Source organism: Palaemon carinicauda, chromosome 11 (genome assembly GCF_036898095.1).
Source record: "Palaemon carinicauda isolate YSFRI2023 chromosome 11, ASM3689809v2, whole genome shotgun sequence".
Classification (NCBI taxonomy): domain Eukaryota; kingdom Metazoa; phylum Arthropoda; class Malacostraca; order Decapoda; family Palaemonidae; genus Palaemon; species Palaemon carinicauda.
The window spans coordinates 7,984,083-8,003,215 of NC_090735.1; the positions used below are offsets into that span (position 1 = coordinate 7,984,083).

Consider the following 19,133-nt stretch of genomic DNA (forward strand, 5'->3'; position numbering starts at 1 on the left):
ATTCTATGGAGGGATACGCCAGCTATCACAATACTAGAAGGGGGTGTATTTACCAGCGCCACCTGTAGCCAGGTACTCAAGTACTTCTTGTTGACACCTCCTCAATTATTCCTCGGTCCACTGGTTCTCTATGGGGAGGAAGGGAGGGTCGATTAAATCATGATTATCGGGTAAGTATATTCAAAAATTTATTTTATTAATAAAAATAACATTTTTCAATATTAAACTTACCCGATAATCATGTAGCTGATTCACACCCAGGGGGGTGGGTGAAAACCAGTGTACAAGATTAAAGGATAGCTAAGTATCCCATATTTCATATAATCAGTTATCCACAATAACAATGAAATAATAAGTACCTGGTAAGGAAGTCGACTTGAACCGTTACTCTGCCTTTAATAAGATCGTCTTCCTTACTGAGCGCAGCGTTCCTCTTGGGAGGCTGAATCAACTCAAAGGTGCTAAAGTATACAGGGCTGCAACCCATACTAAAGGACCTCATCACAACCTTTAACCTTGGCGCTTCTCAAGAAAGAATTGACCACCCGCCAAATCAACAAGGATGTGGAAGGCTTCTTAGCCGACCGTACAACCCATAAAAAGTATTCAAGAGAAAGGTTAAAAAGTTATGGGATTATGGGAATGTAGTGGCTGAGCCCTCGCCTACTACTGCATTCGTTGCTACGAATAGACCCAGGGTGTAGCAGTACTCGTAAAGAGACTGGACATCTTTGAGATAGAATGATGCGAACACTGACTTGTTTCTCCAATAGATTGCATCCATAACACTCTGCAGAGAACGGTTCTGTTTGAAGGCCACTGAAGTAGCCACAGCTCTCACTTCATGTGTCCTTACCTTCAGCAAAGCAAGGTCTTCTTCCTTCAGATGAGAATTTGCTTCTCTAATCAGAAGCCTGATGTAGTAAGAAACTGAGTTCTTAGACATTGGTAGAGAAGGCTTCTTGATAGCACACCATAAGGCTTCTGATTGTCCTCGTAATGGTTTTGACCTTTAGATAGTACTTAAGAGCTCTAACTGGGCAAAGTACTCTCTCCAGTTCGTTCCCCACCATGTTGGACAGGCTTGGGATCTCGAACGACTTAGGCCAAGGACGGGAAGGAAGCTCGTTTTTAGCCAAAAAACCGAGCTGTAAGGAACATGTAGCCGTTTCAGATGTGAAACCTATGTTCCTGCTGAAGGCGTGGATCTCACTTACTCTTTTACCTGTTGCTAAGCACACGAGGAAAAGAGTTTTTTAATGTGAGGTCCTTAAAAGAGGCTGATTGGAGCGGTTCAAATCCTGATGACATTAGGAACCTTAGGACCACGTCTAGATTCCAGCCTGGAGTGGACAACCGACGTTCCTTTGAGGTCTCAAAAGACCTAAGGAGGTCCTGTAGATCTTTGTTGGAGGAAAGATCCAAGCCTCTGTGGCGGAAAACCGCTGCCAACAAACTTCTGTAACCCTTGATCGTAGGAGCTGATAGGGAGCTTACGTTCCTTAGATGTAACAGGAAGTCAGCAATCTGGGTTACATTGGTACTGGTTGAGGAAAACTGCATTGGCCTTGCACCAGCTTCGGAAGACTTCCCATAAAGACTGATAGACTCTGAGAGTGGATGTCGTCCTTGCTCTGGCAATCGCTCTGGCTGCCTCCTTCGAAAAGCCTCTAGCTCTTGAGAGTCTTTCGATAGTCTGAAGGCAGTCAGACGAAGAGCGTGGAGGTTGGGAGTACCTTCTTTACGTGAGGTTGACGCAGAAGGTCCACTCTAGGAGGAAGAGTCCTGGGAACGTCGACCAGCCATTGCAGTACCTCAGTGAAACATTCTCTCGCGGGCCAGAGGGGAGCAACCAACGTCAGCCGTGTCCCTTTGTGAGAGGCGAACTTCTGAAGTACCCTGTTGACAATCTTGAACGGCGGGAATGCATACAGGTTGAGATGGGACCAATCCAGCAGAAAGGCATCCACGCGAACTGCTGCTGGGTCTGGAATCGGAGAACAATACAAGAGGAGCCTCTTGGTCATCGAGGTAGCGAATAGATCTATGGTTGGCTGATCCCACAGGGCCCAAAGTCTGCTGCAAACATTCTTGTGAAGGGTCCACTCTGTGGGGAAGACCTGACCCTTCCGGCTGAGGCGATCTGCCATGACATTCATATCGCCCTGAATGAGCCTCGTTACCAGCGTGAGCTTTCGATCTTTTGACCAAATGAGGAGGTCCCTTGCGATCTCGAACAACTTCCTCGAATGAGTCCCTCCCTGCTTGGAGATGTAAGCCAAGGCTGTGGTGTAGTCGGAGTTCACCTCCACCACCTTGTTAAGCTGGAGGGACTTGAAGTTTATCAAGGCCAAATGAACTGCCAACAACTCCTTGCAATAGATGTGAAGTGTCCTTTGCTCCTGATTCCATGTTCCCGAGCATTCCTGTCCGTCCAGTGTCGCACCCCAGCCCGTGTCCGATGCGTCCGAGAAGAGACGGTGGTCGGAGGACTGAACAGCCAATGGTAGACCTTCCTTGAGAAGAATGCTGTTCTTCCACCACGTTAGAGTAGACCTCATCTCTTCGGAAACAGGAACTGAGCCCGTCTCTAGCGTCATGTCCTTTATCCAGTGAGCAGCTAGATGATACTGAAGGGGGCGGAGGTGGAGTCTCCCTAACTCGATGAACAGGGCCAGCGATGAAAGTGTCCCTGTTAGACTCATCCACTGCCTGACTAAGCATCGGTTCCTTCTCAGCATGCTCTGGATGCATTCTAGGGCTTGGAAGATCCTTGGGGCCGACGGACAAGTCCGAAAAGCTCGACTCTGAAGATCCATACCCAAGGAGACAATGGTCTGGGATGGAACGAGCTGAGACTCCTCAAAATTGACCAGGAGGCCCAGTTCCTTGGTCAGATCCATAGTCCATTTGAAAATCTCCAGACAGCGACGACTTGAGGGAGCTCTTAAAAGCCAGTCGTCTGACGGAGCCGGACACAAGATCATGATACTGCTGCACAGTCTGTAAACTGTCAATCATGGGCAAGCGAGGAAGTACAGTGACAACCCGAATCTGTCTAGACTGTCTGGGTCGTACAGACAACTCCTTAACGGGTTGCTGAGGTTGCCCACTGCGTCACAACAAGTCCCTTCTGTTGGTTGTTGAACGTCTTCCCCGTGACACATTGACTCCGTAAACAAAAAATCCTCTAACAAGGACTAAGCTTGGACTGCATGTCATGCAACACAGCTCAAGGTCTATGGGAGCAGGTGTGGTAACAGACGGGATTAGCGGCTGAAGTGTAACCATTACCTTCCCTGTAAGCATGTTATGCTTAAATAAAAGTCCATAAGAGGTTATGCAGCTAAAGGCTCCCTCCAAATGACAGAGTCCTCAAGGGAATATCAGAAGGAGGGAGAAAAGAACTTTCTCATCTACAGGGACCTTATCCTAGAAAAGCTAAGTTCTCTGAGTGAGGGTTCACTGGTGCAAAGCAGCAGACTAGAAGGCAACGTTATGAAACTGCTTGACAGTCTAGTGAGTTGGCAACAACCCAAGATGTGTTGAGAAGCATGCGGTAAGGTATGCAGAGCATGATGTATGCAGAGTATGCTGTATGCAGAGCATGCTGAATGCAGAGCATGCTGTATGCAGAGCATGTTGTATGCAGAGCATGCTGAATGCAGAGCATGCTGAATGCTGAGCATGTAGGAAGTAGAGCCTGCTGTAAGCAGAGCCTGCTGAAAGGAAAGCAGAGCGTGTGCATGGCGTTTAACATTTCTCAGAAATTCCATGACCAATGCTAGAGTGCTTAATGCATGCTTGCATGGGGTTTAAACCATGGTATGCTGAACAGCAGAGTCAGAACGAGCTGGAACAACAACAGAGGTTTCCTCAACTTGAGGGAAAACCTGAGGTTCAGACTGCATAGGCTGAACAACAGACGGAGCAGAAGGCAGGTGCAAGGGTGAAGGAGGTTGACTCCTAGCAAGAGTTGCACCCAAGGATTGTACCAGCTAAGCGGAGGACGGAGGCGGAGTAGTCCGTTCCTGTTCCTGAGAGATGAGTGGAGCATGAGAAGGTTGAGGCTGCGCAGAACAAGGTAAAGTTCTAGCAAGCTGAGGCTCCTGAGGCGCAAGTGCATGGTGTAGATGAGCTTGCCTAGATGAGGGTTGAACTCGGTGCAGCGCTGGTTGAGCAGACAGACTCACGGAGGGGAGAGGTTGTTGTACCCCAACCGAGAGTTGCACCACTGGAGGAGCAGCAAGGGGAGGAGGAGGAAGAGTGTAACTCTCCTGATCCCAAAGCAAGGGTTGCCTTAAAGAAGGCTGAGGCTGAACAACACTGTGAACAGCAAACTCCGAAAGTGGTTCAACATCGTACGCCTGGCAGAAGGAGCTGCGACTGGGTGCAGCGAGTGCAGGCGGGTGCAGCACAGGCTGAACGGGTGCAGGAGGTTGGTGCACCACCGGAGCAGGCGGGTGCAGCATAGGCTGAACGGGTGCAGGAGGTTGGTGCACCACCGGTGCAGGCGGGTGCAGCACAGGCTGAACGGGTGCAGGAGGTTGGTGCACCACCGGTGCAGGCGGGTGCAGCACAGGCTGAACGGGTGCAGGAGGTTGGTGCACCACAGGTGCAGGAGGTGCAACACTCTCAGCACGACACTCACGCATCAAGTCCGAAAGCTGTGCTTGCATGGACTGTAGTAGAGTCCACAACATCATACGCCTGGCAGATGGTACTGTGATCAGGCGGAGCGAGTGTAGGAGGAGGGAGTGTAGGCGGAGGCGGTGGAGCAACACTCTCAGCCCGACACTCACTCATCAAGTCCGAAAGCTGTGCTTGCATGGACTGTAGTAGAGTTCACAACATCGTACGCCTGGCAGATGGTGCTGCGACCAGGCGGAGCAGGTGCAGGCTGGGCGAGCACAGGCGGAGCAGGTGCAGGCTGGGCGAGCACAGGTGCAGCGAGAACAGGTGGAGGGAGTGCAGGCGGTGCAACACTCTCAGCCCGACACTCACGCATCAAGACCGAAAGTTGTGACTGTATGGACTGCAGTAGAGTTAACTTGGGGTCGGCAGACACTAAGTTCTGCTGAGGTAAAGCCTTAACAGCAGAGATCTGTTGTGGCAGAACCTTACTCCTCTTAGTCGGAGTGTAATCAACTGATGACTGGGAGAGTCAGAGCTAACCCAACGACTGCATTCGGGTTGTGAACTTTAACTTCGTACGTCTGGCATAGGTCTGGACTTAACGTTTAAGAAGTCTTGAGACCTGAGACCAGCGTTACTCTGCCTTTATTTTCTCCCCTAATCTCTTCTGCAGACGAGCAAAATAAGGGCTCAATCGTCTGCGGGTGGGAGTGACGGTCTCGGTAAGACACGCCCACAACCACCGAGAATACTTCTGTGCGCCGATCAAGGCCTGCTGAACCCTTATGCCCTTCGACATTGCTTCTCCCCTGGGCTTGGGAGCTTGCAAGAGGTCCCGGACTGGGAGGACGACTGGCGCGCACAAAAGTACCCTCACGCACTAATCACTTATCACTTTGATTTCTGTTTGCACTTATTTCACTGAACTCGAAACATAAGTGGTTTGTACCTGAAATACGCAATTCTATCCTTTCTCAAAGTTAGTAATTGCGAAAACAGAATTACAATGTAACAGAAAAATCTAATGAAAGATAAATCAGTGGTTGGAAAGAGACTAAACACTAGATCACTCTAGAAACGTTTAGTTTCTTCCCCTAAAGAGACTAGGGAGAAGAGCAAAAATCGATAATGACGTTACTCGTACGCCTGGCAGGCTTGAATGAAACGTTTATCCTCTTTCTCCCTCCGTCTCTATCTCTCTCTCTCTCTCTCTCTCTCTCTCTTGACTTAGAACCTGAGAGAAGAGCCCAATCATATATATCGTTAAAACATATTATTGTTAAAGGAAAAAACTGAAAAGTTCCTTTATTAGGATCAAAACCATTAAGTTAAGAAAGAATGAACAAAACGCTAGACACGGTTACTCTTACTGCAACGTGAAACCGTGAACATTCTTTCTCTATCGTAACGATAGAGTGCAAGTAGAACGTTCTGAACGTCAACAACTGCAGAGACAAAACAAAACGTTAGTTCAGCTTTGAAAACAGTACGAGACTGTCAAAGAAAATCTTTCAAACTCTGTGGCGGAAATAGCATAATATGTTAACAGGTAAAACCGAAATGACGGGCTCAAAGTTTATTAACTTCGGTAAAAGACCGCCTACTATTAGGAAGGTCGAAAATAAACAAATATAAAAATTAATTTTAATGAGTTTAAAATAAAAGGAAGTTAATCGAAGAGGCCTATAAGAGGCGGAGAGATATAAAATAAATCTATAACTTTGTTAAGCAAAATTAAGAAAGAGAGTCTATACTCTCTTAGACACCAACACTTCCGTCTAAGGGAAGGGTCGGCCATTGAAAGGTGAACGAGAGTTCATACTCTCTCGTCACCAAAATTAATCAAATTAATTCCAAAAGCTAACTAAGCTAATATAGAAGTTTTCCAGTAAAGCGACAGCCGAAATCAAAGAGAAATACTTCACCAAAGTCGTGAAAATACTCCAAGAACATAAGCGTATCCCAGAACGTCTTGCCGGAAGCACGACAGAGGAATAATTGAGGAGGTGTCAACAAGAAGTACTTGAGTACCTGGCCACAGGTGGCGCTGGTAAATACACCCCCTTCTAGTATTGTGATAGCTGGCGTATCCCTCCATAGAATTCTGTCGGGCAACGGAGTTGACAGCTACATGATTATCGGGTAAGTTTAATATTGAAAATTTGGTAATTATTGTAGTGGCAACCAGTGATGTATGTACAGTATTCCATAAAGATTGTAGACTTCTAACAGGTTATTGATGGCAACATATTCTGTATGCCATGGATTTATGCACCATCAGTTCAATGCCTCTTACTGTTTCTGAAACAATGAAAATGTCTGATATATAAACGGTTCCCTTTTCTCATACAGACTAGCAAATTCCTAATCTCTACCCTGATGTCCCATTCCTTCCTATTTCAAAGAGGTTACTCCCTCTGTAATGTTTGGTATGCCATGAATTTTACAAGTAATCAATCAATGGCACCATGTTCCTTTCCATTTATTAATCCTTCCTGATGCAGTTTATTGTTCCAATATTATCTTTATTCCTCAACAGCATAAAGACCTATTCCATGGCTCTCTCAGGGTAAGGGCACATCAGTCGCGGGAAGCGTCGAGGTACAGGCACGACATGAATGGCAGAGCAACAACAAATCGACCAGAGCCACACCAGAAACTCACCCTACAACATATCACGCTCAGCAGTCGAAGCTTTCCTTCTGTTCAAATAGTGTATGTCATTATCTGATGGAAAATTGTGTGACCTTGGGTGAAGATGCTGGGAACTGCAAACGGCAGAGGGTCAAGCCTTCCAGCTCATCTTTTATAGCCACCCACATAAGATACATTACATTTCAAATTATCATGAGAATCTCTTTAATGCAACCTCGACCCTCGCTGTGTCCAGCGTGGTCGAGCCCTTACTTTGTTATTTTATTGATGCCTATCTCTTCACTTCCACTTCTTCATAACCACCTTCCTACCCTCTTCCCTCCCATTTCCTTGCAGAATTCAAAGGGTCTCCTATTTTTATCCCCTCTCCTCTGTACATCTTCAACCCACTAAAATTAGTTTAACTACAATTCTTACATTTAGGCTCTTTCATTTATATTTACATAAAAAATACCTCTAACCTATTAAGAAGTTAGTAGCAGTAGGAACTGGTCTATACTTTTGTTATCGGTAACCTTATACAATATCAATGTAAGTTTATCAATAAAACTTATTTAGCATGCAGTTGTACATTTGGCAGGAAAGAAAATTGAAATATATACCACCTCATAAAATCACTTCATACTTGCCAAGCTTTCCTAACAAAACCCTCATCATTTAGATGATAAAAAAAATATCACCATGAATCTCACCTATCCATTAGATTTATAGTAAAACCCTGCCTTAAATTAGGCAACCGTTTTAATCCCTTATTTATTAGTCTAAATACCAAAACGTGTTTATGCAGTTGTGGCAGGTGGAGGGTAGAAGGTTGGTTAGCCTAACCTTAACTAGTGCCACTACAATACAGTACCTTATTAACAATTCCATTGTTGTTCCCGTTAGTTACCAATTCCCTAATCCTCTTAGGCATCCCCCACGGATGACCCCGCTTCTATCTAATGTCACCCCATTCACCAACCATAGTTTTCTCTTTATAATCACTCACAGCCAACAAAAACAAATTGCCATGTAGCCTTTTCAATTAACACAACTTATGTGCGCCAAGTGGTGCCAAATGATGTTAAAGGGACGACAGCCTGACATATGCATTTACATTATCAACGTCATATCCCGCTGAAGGAGATACAATACCAAGTAGATTGCAGTAAACGTATTATCAAAGGTAACGCTCAACAGATCAACTGCTTCAAATTTTACTATCAGGCAAGACATTTCTATTTTAAATTAAGTTGGAGCAAAAGATGCAAGACCACACAGTAAGCACGATGAAGATGCAATGACCAGCTGTGTGCTCACCACTTTGTGCCACCGATTTGGTCTCGCAGGCATCATAGAGGACGAGGAGATAGAAAAGAGGAAGGGATATAAAGCATAAAGACTATTGAGTAAGATTAGTTTTAATAATTGCTAGATGCAAGGAAAATAAAAAAAAAATAGTTTTCCCTAGCATTAATAATAGAAAACCAACAAAATATATTAACCTATTCAGAACACTTGTTACTTTACCTAAAAGGACCTAAACTCTGCAACAAGGTTACAAATTTTAGCATACAAAGTGGAGGCTCACCAATATGCATGTTCCTCTTTGGCTGCTGGCAATTCAGAACTAATAACTTGAGCAAAGTTTTTAAACATTTTTATATAAATTTTGAGTTAACCTACGAATTGAAGGGTAAAAAAAATATTCTTGAGTATCTATCCTGTGATAATTAGAATTTTCTTTATTTCTTTACAATGTGATCCTCTCATACTTCATAAGGGAGAATGAGTACACGTGAGTAAGTTGTAATAAACACAGTAAACATCAATTCAATGGACTACAGTGCATAATTTGACAACTAAGTATAATTTTTCCAAAATATTTACTCATGTAGAACTACTTTTTATTGATAAGGTACACAAAATTCTGTGATTTGAACAGTATAGTACCAAAAATTTAATCTGCTCATTGCAGTTTTTGGATTAGCTTTTTCTGTCTCCTATGCTTATTAGATAGACGGGTGTAAAAAAAAAAAAAAAAAAAAAACCCACTGCATCTTCAAATACTGGAAGGAAGAGTACTCACTGTAAATCTTCACACTCTTTAAGAGTAAGTTCTTGAACCAATCAAAAATTGGACAACCTCTGATTCGTCTATTAGCTTAAGACCGTCGCTTAGCCTAGCCTATTACCCAAGGCTCCGTCCAAAGTACAATTATCCTGATACTGCTTAGCCTGTGCTGCACAAAGCAGAAGTTAGTCAGTCTAGCTGGTATAATTTTACCCTTACACTGTTCAGATACCAAGATTTATCATGAGTGGGAACATTATCCATCCGTCTTAGGTAGGGTTAATTTTGAGGGGAAGGTCTATATGTTTGAGATAATATAATAGTGTACGTGATTTTATGCGTGCAACTTCATTCATAGGATTTGGTTATGCAGTATACTGTACAGTCATTGATTACATTACAATCTCATCTGTACAAGACTGGTTGTATGTGTTGTGATTTCATATTCACAGTCAAATAAAGTTTTGTAATTATATTAGAATTGTACTTTTCCATAAATTTATGGATACTCCAATTTCTTTTCTTTTCAGTCTAAACTCAATTCATTATTTCTAGTGACAAATAAATAAATCCTAAAAATTTGTAGCAACTTTTTACGTATAGAACTTCTGAAATAGCTAGGATCTATCTTTAAAAGGTAAAATTGGGAGTTTTTCTATAGGAAACACCTGTTTTTTTAGTAGGAAAGCTTTTCACGTCCGTAACTATAATAAAATCCTTAAAATTTCCCTGAGGAATAAGATATAAAAAAATTACTAGTTTGTATCAATAATGCTCTATTTAACTGTGATATAAGAAACATTCACCCTTTTACCCGCAAAAGGACGTACTGGTACGTTTCACAAAAGCCATCCCTTTACCCCCATGGACGTACCGGTACGTCCTTGCAAAAAAATGCTATAAAAAAATTTTTGTTTCATATTTTTTATAATTTTTTGAGAAAATTCAGGCATTTTCCAAGAGAATGAGACCAACCTGACCTCTCTATGACAAAAATTAACCCTGTTAGAGCAATTTAAAAAAAAATATACTGCAAAATGTGCTAGGAAAAAATAGTTTCCCCCCTGGGGGTTAAGGGTTGGAAATTTCCAAATAGCCTGGGGGTAAAAGGGTTAATATGTTATTTTGATAATAAAATAAATTTTTGAATATACTTACCCGGTGATTATATAAGCTGCAGCTCTGCTGCTCGACAGAAAACTCTACGTAAAAAATCCGCCAGCGATCGCTATGCAGGTAGGGGGTGTACTCAACAGCGCCATCTGTCGTGCAGGTACTCAGTACTCATTGTAAACAAAGAACTCAATTTTCTCCTCGGTCCACTGCGTCTCTATTGGGGAGGAAGGGAGGGTCCTTTAATATATAATCACCGGGTAAGTATATTCAAAAATTTATTTTATTATCAAAATAACATTTTTCAATATTTAACTTAGCCGGTGATTATATAAGCTGATTCACACCCAGGGGGGTGGGTAGAGACCAGCAATAAATGTTTACATTATTATGAGCTAAGGATTTTTTATTTCATTTTAGCAGTTATCAAAATAACAAACATAAAATAAATAAGTACCTGGTAAGGAAGTCGACTTGAACAATTACTCTGCCTCTTTAAGTACGTCTTCCTTACGGAGCCTCGCGATCCTCTTAGGATGCTGAGCGACCCCTAGGATCTGAAGTATGAAGGGTTGCAACCCATACTACAGGACCTCATCAAAACCTCTAATCTAGGCGTTTCTCAAGAAAAGAATTTGACCACCCGCCAAATCAACCAGGATGCGAAAGGCTTCTTAGCCTTCCGGACAACCCAAAAACAACAATAAAAACATTTTAAGAGAAAGATTAAAAAGGTTATGGAATTAGGGGAATGTAGTGGTTGAGCCCTCACCCACTACTGCACTCGCTGCTACGAATGGTCCCAGGGTGTAGCAGTTCTCGTAAAGAGACTGGACATCTTTAAGATAAAAAGACGCGAACACTGACTTGCTTCTCCAATAGGTTGCGTCCATTATACTTCGCAGAGATCTATTTTGTTTAAAGGCCACTGAAGTTGCGACAGCTCTAACTTCATGTGTCCTTACCTTCAGCAAAGCTTGGTCTTCCTCACTCAGATGGGAATGAGCTTCTCGTATTAACAGTCTGATAAAATAGGATAAAGCATTCTTTGACATAGGCAAAGATGGTTTCTTAACAGAACACCATAAAGCTTCTGACTGTCCTCGTAAAGGTTTAGTTCGTCTTAAATAGAACTTAAGAGCTCTAACAGGGCATAAGACTCTTTCTAGTTCATTTCCAACCATATTTGATAGGCTTGGAATATCGAACGATTTCGGCCAAGGACGAGAAGGTAGCTCGTTTTTGGCTAGAAAACCAAGTTGTAAAGAACATGTAGCCGTTTCAGATGAAAATCCGATGTTCCTGCTGAAGGCGTGAATCTCACTGACTCTTTTAGCTGTGGCTAAGCAAACCAGGAAAAGAGTCTTTAAAGTGAGATCTTTAAAGGAGGCTGATTGTAGCGGCTCGAACCTTTCTGACATGAGGAATCTTAGTACCACGTCTAAATTCCAACCAGGTGTAGCCAAACGACGCTCCTTCGTGGTCTCAAAAGACTTAAGGAGGTCCTGTAGATCTTTATTGTTGGAAAGATCTAAGCCTCTGTGACGGAAGACTGATGCCAACATGCTTCTGTAACCCTTGATAGTGGGAGCTGAAAGAGATCTTTCTTTCCTCAGGTATAAAAGGAAGTCAGCTATTTGAGTTACAGAGGTACTGATCGAGGATACTGATACTGACTTGCACCAGTTTCGGAAGACTTCCCACTTCGATTGGTAGACTCTAAGAGTGGATGTCCTCCTTGCTCTAGCAATCGCCCTGGCTGCCTCCTTCGAAAAGCCTCTAGCTCTCGAGAGTCTTTCGATAGTCTGAAGGCAGTCAGACGAAGAGCGTGGAGGCCTTGGTGTACCTTCTTTACGTGTGGCTGACGTAGAAGGTCCACCCTTAGAGGAAGAGTTCTGGGAACGTCTACTAGCCATCGAAGTACCTCGGTGAACCATTCTCTCGCGGGCCAGAGGGGAGCAACTAACGTCAACCTTGTCCCTTCGTGAGAGGCGAACTTCTGCAGTACCTTGTTGACAATCTTGAACGGGGGGAATGCATATAGGTCTAGATGTGACCAATCTAGGAGAAAGGCATCTATATGAACTGCTGCTGGGTCCAGGATTGGTGAGCAATATATTGGGAGCCTCTTGGTCATCGAGGTTGCGAAGAGATCTATGGTAGGCTGGCCCCATGTGGCCCACAGTCTCTTGCACACATCCTTGTGTAGGGTCCATTCTGTTGGAATGATTTGTCCCTTCCGACTGAGGCAATCTGCCATGACATTCAAGTTGCCTTGGATGAACCTCGTTACTAGAGAAATGTTTAGATCTTTTGACCAGGTGAGGAGGTCCCTTGCGATCTCGTACAACGTCATAGAGTGGGTCCCTCCTTGCTTGGAGATGTACGCCAAAGCCGTGGTGTTGTCCGAGTTCACCTCCACCACTTTGCCTTGAAGGAGAGACTTGAAGCTTTTCAAGGCCAGATGAACTGCCAGTAGCTCCTTGCAGTTGATATGCATTGTCCTTTGACTCGAGTTCCAAGTTCCCGAGCATTCCCGACCGTCTAATGTCGCGCCCCAGCCCGTGTCCGATGCGTCCGAGAAGAGAACGTGGTTGGGAGTCTGAACAGCCAGGGGCAGACCCTCTCTGAGGCTGATACTGTCCTTCCACCAAGTCAGGGAAGACTTCATCTTCTCTGAAATGGGGATCGAGACCGCTTCTAGCGTCTTGTCCTTTTTCCAGTAAACAGCTAGGTGATATTGAAGAGGACGGAGGTGTAGTCTTCCTAACGATACGAACTGTTCCAGGGATGATAGTGTCCCTATCAGACTCATCCACTGCCTGACTGATCATCGTTCCTTCTTCAGCATGTTCTGGATGCATAACTGGGCTTGACTTGTTCTGGGGGCCGACGGAAAAGCCCGAAAAGCTAGACTGTGAATTTCCATCCCTAAATACACAATAGTTTGGGATGGGACCACTTGAGACTTTTCCATATTGACCAGGAGACCCAATTCCTTGGTCAGATCTAGAGTACACTTTAGATCCTTCAGACAGCGACGACTGGAAGAAGCTCTTAGAAGCCAGTCGTCCAAATAGAGGGAGGCTCTGATGTCCGCTAAATGAAGGAATTTGGCTATATTCCTCATCAGCCTCGTAAACACAAGAGGAGCTGTGCTTAGGCCAAAGCACAGGGCTTGAAACTGGTAGACAACCTTTTCGTAAACGAATCTCAGAAAAGGTTGGGAGTCTGGGTGGATGGGGACGTGAAAGTAGGCGTCCCTTAGGTCTAAAGAGACCATCCAGTCTTCCTTTCTGACCGCTGCTAGAACGGACTTTGTGGTCTCCATGGCGAACGTCTGCTTTGTGACAAAGACATTCAGCGCACTGACGTCTAGCACCGGCCTCCACCCTCCTGACTTCTTTACCACTAAGAAGAGACGGTTGTAGAAGCCCGGGGTTTGATGGTCCAGGACTTTGACTACCGCTCCCTTTTCTAGCAAGAGAGACACCTCCTGTTTCAATGCTCGTCTCTTGTCTTCCTCTCTGTACCTGGGAGAGAGATCGATGGGAGACGTTGCTAGAGGGGGTTTTCGTACAAACGGGATCTTGTACCCCTCTCTGAGCAACTTCACAGATTGTGCATCTGCGCCTCTCTTCTCCCAGGTCTGCCAGAAGTTCTTGAGTCTGGCTCCCACTGCTGTCTGAAGAAGGGGGAAGTCAGACTCTGCCTTTAAAGGACTTGGTTCCTTTCTTCTTCCCACGTCTCCCTTCGGCACGAGCACCTCCTCTGCTGGAGGCTCTGCCACGAAAGGGCGGAATAAATCTGGACGCTGGAGTGTCCATCCTTGGTCTTGACAAGGTAGGCAAAGGGGTGGCTTTGCGGGCAGAGGACGCAACCAGGTCATGGGTGTCCTTCTGAATCAAAGAAGCAGCAATCTCCTTAATCAAGTCCTCTGGAAAAAGGCACTTAGAGAGAGGAGCAAACAGAAGTTCTGATCTTTGACACGGTGTCACTCCAGCTGACAGGAAAGAGCAAAGGTTCTCACGCTTCTTGAGGACTCCGGATACGAACGATGCAGCAAGCTCACTAGATCCGTCACGTATGGCCTTGTCCATGCAGGACATGATGAGCAAGGAAGATTCCTTCTCAGTCGGGGAGATCTTCCTGCTCAAAGCTCCCAGACACCAGTCCAAAAAGTTGAAGACCTCGAAGGCTCTAAATACTCCTTTCAACAGATGGTCTAGGTCCGAAGGTGACCAGCATATCTTAGAGCGTCTCATGGCTAGCCTGCGGGGAGAGTCTACAAGACTTGAGAAGTCGCCCTGGGCAGAGGCAGGAACTCCCAAGCCGAGAACTTCTCCCGTGGCATACCAGACGCTCGATCTGGAAGAGAGTTTAGCAGGGGGAAACGTAAAGGCTGTCTTCCCTAGACTCTTTTTGGACTGCATCCAATCTCCTAAAACTCGTAAAGCTCTCTTGGACGAGCGTGCGAGGACGAGTCTCGTAAAGGCAGGCGAGGATGACTGCGTACCTAAAGCAAACTCTGACGGAGGAGAGCGTGGAGCCACAGACACAAACTGGTCCGGAAACATCTCTTTGAACAGAGCAAGAACTTTTCTAAAGTCCAAAGAGGGTTGCGTGGACTTGGGCTCGTCAAGGTCCGAATGTGGTTCATCGTGTGCCGCATCGTCATCATCAGAGAGTCCATCATCCGAGAATTGAGGAGGAAGCGGCAATGGAGTAGGTATCGGCTGATCAGCTGAGTCCGGTCGCACGGGTGCACGCGTGACTGAACCGGACGCAACGTCATGGAACTGTTGCCCAGTCTGTGAGCTGGCAACAACCATAGCAGCGCGGGGACGCACAGCGTCTACTCCAGACTGTCTAGTCTGATGTGGGCGAGCAGAGGCAACCACACTGGGTTGCGGAGGTTGAAGCACCGCGTCAAAACAAAACAACTTTGACGGTTGTTGTACCTCGCGAACGTCAACGGAAGGTCCCGTGCGTCGCTGAACGTCAACATGCGGCTGGCAGGGTACACTGGAACGCATGGGTGGCGGGACTCTCTCAGCTGGAGTGCGCAAGAAGGTCGCCTCAGCGTCCACAGGACGCACAACCGTGGTTGGTTGTAGGCAAGAGGTTGGTGCAGCAGCAACCTTCTCCGCACGAAAGTCCTGCATCAGAGACGTTAATTGGTACTGCATGGTCTGCAGCAAAGACCACTTAGGGTCTGCAGGAGCAGGTGCGGCGACAGACGGTGTAACTGCCTGAGGCGGGTACCGCTTTGCCTCTCTTAGGAGGTGAGCAGTCATCGGAAGACTGCAGCGAGTCCGAACTGACCCAGTGGCTACAACTGGGCCGTTGGACTTGCGCGGAAGGGACCGACTTGCACTTAAGAGGTCGTGAGACCTTGGTCCATGGTTTCTTACGAGAAACCTCTTCCGCAGACGAGGAATAAATGGGCTCTCTCGTCTCTGTGTGGGTGGGGCGATCTTGGGTAGATACGCCCGAAACCACGGAGGGAACGTCTGTTCGCTGATTAAAGCCTCTCGAACCCATTGGTCGTACGACATTGCTTCTCCCCTGGACTTGGGAGCTTGCAAGAGGTCCCGGACTAGGAGGACGACAGGCACGAACAGACGAACCCTCAAGCGCAACACTATCCACAACACTATCACTCACTTTATCACTTCCCACTGCACTCTTACACTTCAGCTCCTTGACGTCCGCCATGAGCTGGTTACGGTCACTAGCCAAGGACTCAACTCTCTCACCCAGAGCTTGGATGGCACGCATCATATCAGCCATCGAAGGTTCCTGAGTGCCAGAAGGGGGATTAGGAGCAACCACTACAGGGGAAGGAATAGGTTGTGGGGCATGAGGAGAGGAAAAATCAACTGAACGAGATGAACTTCTCCTGACTCTATCTCTCTCTAGCCTACGTGTATATTTCTGGAATTCGATAAAATCGAATTCCGAAAGCCCAACGCATTCCTCACATCGATCTTCCAATTGACAGGTTTTATCCCGACAATTGGAACAAACGGTGTGAGGATCGATAGAGGCCTTCGGAAGACGCCTTGAACAGTCCCTAGCATTACACTTCCTGAATTTTGGGACTTGAGAAGGGTCAGCCATTTTGAATTGGTCAAAGGGGAATTCAAAAACTATCCAAAGTCATCAACAAATAATCCGATATCAAAAAAAGAATGCAAGGATTTATTGAAGAGAAAGCCTGCACAGCGAAAGCTCAAAACTAGAAACGTGTACTTCACCAAATAGTTGTGAAAACAAATCCAGTTAGCAACAGCGAATTAGTAGGTCTTGCCGGTAGCACGACAGAGAGAAAATTGAGTTCTTTGTTTACAATGAGTACCGAGTACCTGCACGACAGATGGCGCTGTTGAAGTACACCCCCTACCTGCATAGCGATCGCTGGCGGATTTTTTACGTAGAGTTTTCTGTCGAGCAGCAGAGCTGCAGCTTATATAATCACCGGCTAAGTTAAATATTGAAAAAGTTGTTTTCTTAACATTGAATGAAAATAATTGTGTACAACACAAATAAATGAGGTCTTGCATGTTACAATATACACGCACTGCATAAACTAATTGCGGAGCCTTTGTATATCAGCGACCAGTTCCTCCCGAAGATATTACTGTATTTCCTGTCAGGGTAACCTTTTCCAGTAAAAACCAACTTTTCCCCGTAAAAAAGATGCCCGTTTCCTAAGAAAATTAACACTTATTTTTGTCGCAAATAAATAAATGTAATATATATAACTATATCCACCGATAATGGCGGACCCCCAGTGGGTTTGTGATTGAAATGAAGGTCAAATTTGGTTAAATCACGTTATTTACTACAGCAAAACATATATTTTCTGTTCTGAATGATTCCCTGACTATGTAAAACTTTACCCTCCTGAGAGCATAAAAAATAGGCATTAACTAACCTAAGTTTCCCCCTAACCTAACCTACAAGTCGTATCCTTACCTAACGGGGGGGGGGGGGGGGGGGGGGGGGGGGGGGGCTAATGCCCTCCTGCGAGCCCCCTTACGCTGTCATATTCCAAGTCTGCCATTATCATACGTACAGGTGGCTGCTATCACACATACGCACCCTAAGTGTAATGTAAGGGAATTATGAGAGTTATGCGGTCTTATGACTGGCCAGACAGTACTACACAGGATCCTTCTTTCTGGTTACGGTTCATTTTCCCTTTGCCTACACACACACACACACACTGAATAGTCTAGCCTATTCTTTACATATTCTCTTCTGTCCTCATACACCTGACAACACAGATTACCAAACAATTCTTATTCACCCAAGGGGTTAACTACTGCACTGTAATTATCCAGTGGCTACTTTCCTCTTGGTAAGGGTAGAAGAGATTCTTTAGGTATGGTAAGCAGCTCTTCTAGGAGAAGGACAGGCCAATATTAAACCATTGTTCTCTAGTCTTGGGTAGTGCCATAGCCTAAGTACCATAGTCTTCCACTGTCTTGGGTTAGAGTTCTCTTGCTTGAGGGTACACTCGGGCACACTATTCTATTTCGTTTCTCTTCCTCTGGTTTTGTTAAAAGTTGTTAGTTTATACAGGAGATATTTCTTTAAGTTTTGTTGCTCTTCTTAGAATATTTTAGGGGGTATATGTATGATAGCAGCCACCTCTATGTATCATTATGTCTAACTTAGAATACGGCAATGTAAAGGGGGTCGCAGGGGGGCGTTAGCCCCGTTAGGTAAGTAGGTAAGGACACGTTAGGTTAGGAGGGAAAGTTTAGGTTAGTTGATGTCCATTTTTAATGAACGCGTGAGGAACTGGCTGCTGATATACAAAGGCTCCATATTTTATTTTTCTTTGTTTCCTTTATTCACTCGGCTTATGGCATCCTGCTTTTTCAACCAGGGTTGTAGCTAAGCAAGTAATAATAACAACAATAATAATACCTTTTACGTTCACGTGTGACGGCGCACGGGTAAATATTTAACACCTTTGTTGTAGCCTAAAGAGGAAAGGACGCCATACAGATTAATTAAACTTATTAATGGCTTACATAGGCCAAGATATTTATAAGCAGGCATACACCACACACCAGTGGCTCTCCTAACGACCATGAAAACTGCAACACCAAAAACCAAGATTTCTGAACAGGACTTCAAGGACATTTAAACTCTTGCGATATTAGTAGTTAAAACAACACTCTTCTTAATACTCACATACAACAATACAGTGGAGAATACAACCACTTATGGAATACAACGCTTCGTTGATTTCATAGGCCAAACATTTGAGGAAGAACTGTACAGTTGTCGAAGGAAATGTTGAGCAAACAGCTGACTGGCCGAGAATGTTGTGTTGTTGTCGTAACATGAGAAACAGTGGCCGCGTTCATGAAGTATTGGGCCAAAGAACGTTTTATTATTATTATTATTATTATTATTATTATTATTATTATTATTATTATTATTATTATTATTATTATTATTAGCTAATCTACAACCTAGTTGGAAAATATTACGTTATAAGCCCAAGGGCTCCAACCAGGGAAAAATATAGAGAAAAGGAAATAAGAAAATAAATGAACTACGGGGAAATTAATGAACAAACAAATTATTTAGAACATTTTAAGCACAGTAACAATAATAGAATAAAAATTATAGGTAAAATAATGTTTTTAGCTGG

At 44.6% G+C, this 19,133-nt stretch overlaps 1 protein-coding gene across 6 annotated transcripts in view; it reads right to left on the reverse strand.

The window, feature by feature from the left end:
* Positions 1-19,133, reverse strand: part of LOC137649953 (inhibitor of nuclear factor kappa-B kinase subunit epsilon-like) — a 127,180-nt gene that overhangs the window by 99,834 nt on the left and 8,213 nt on the right. For 3 of the 6 annotated variants that reach the window (XM_068382925.1, XM_068382928.1, XM_068382923.1), the window contains exon 1: positions 18,668-18,827. The exons of 1 other annotated variant lie outside the window; for it this stretch is intronic. The gene's annotated coding sequence lies outside the window, so the exon portion shown is untranslated. Of the gene's footprint in view, positions 1-18,667; positions 18,829-19,133 lie in introns of those variants that run through there. 2 more of the 6 variants (XM_068382929.1, XM_068382927.1) reach the window with 1 other exon arrangement.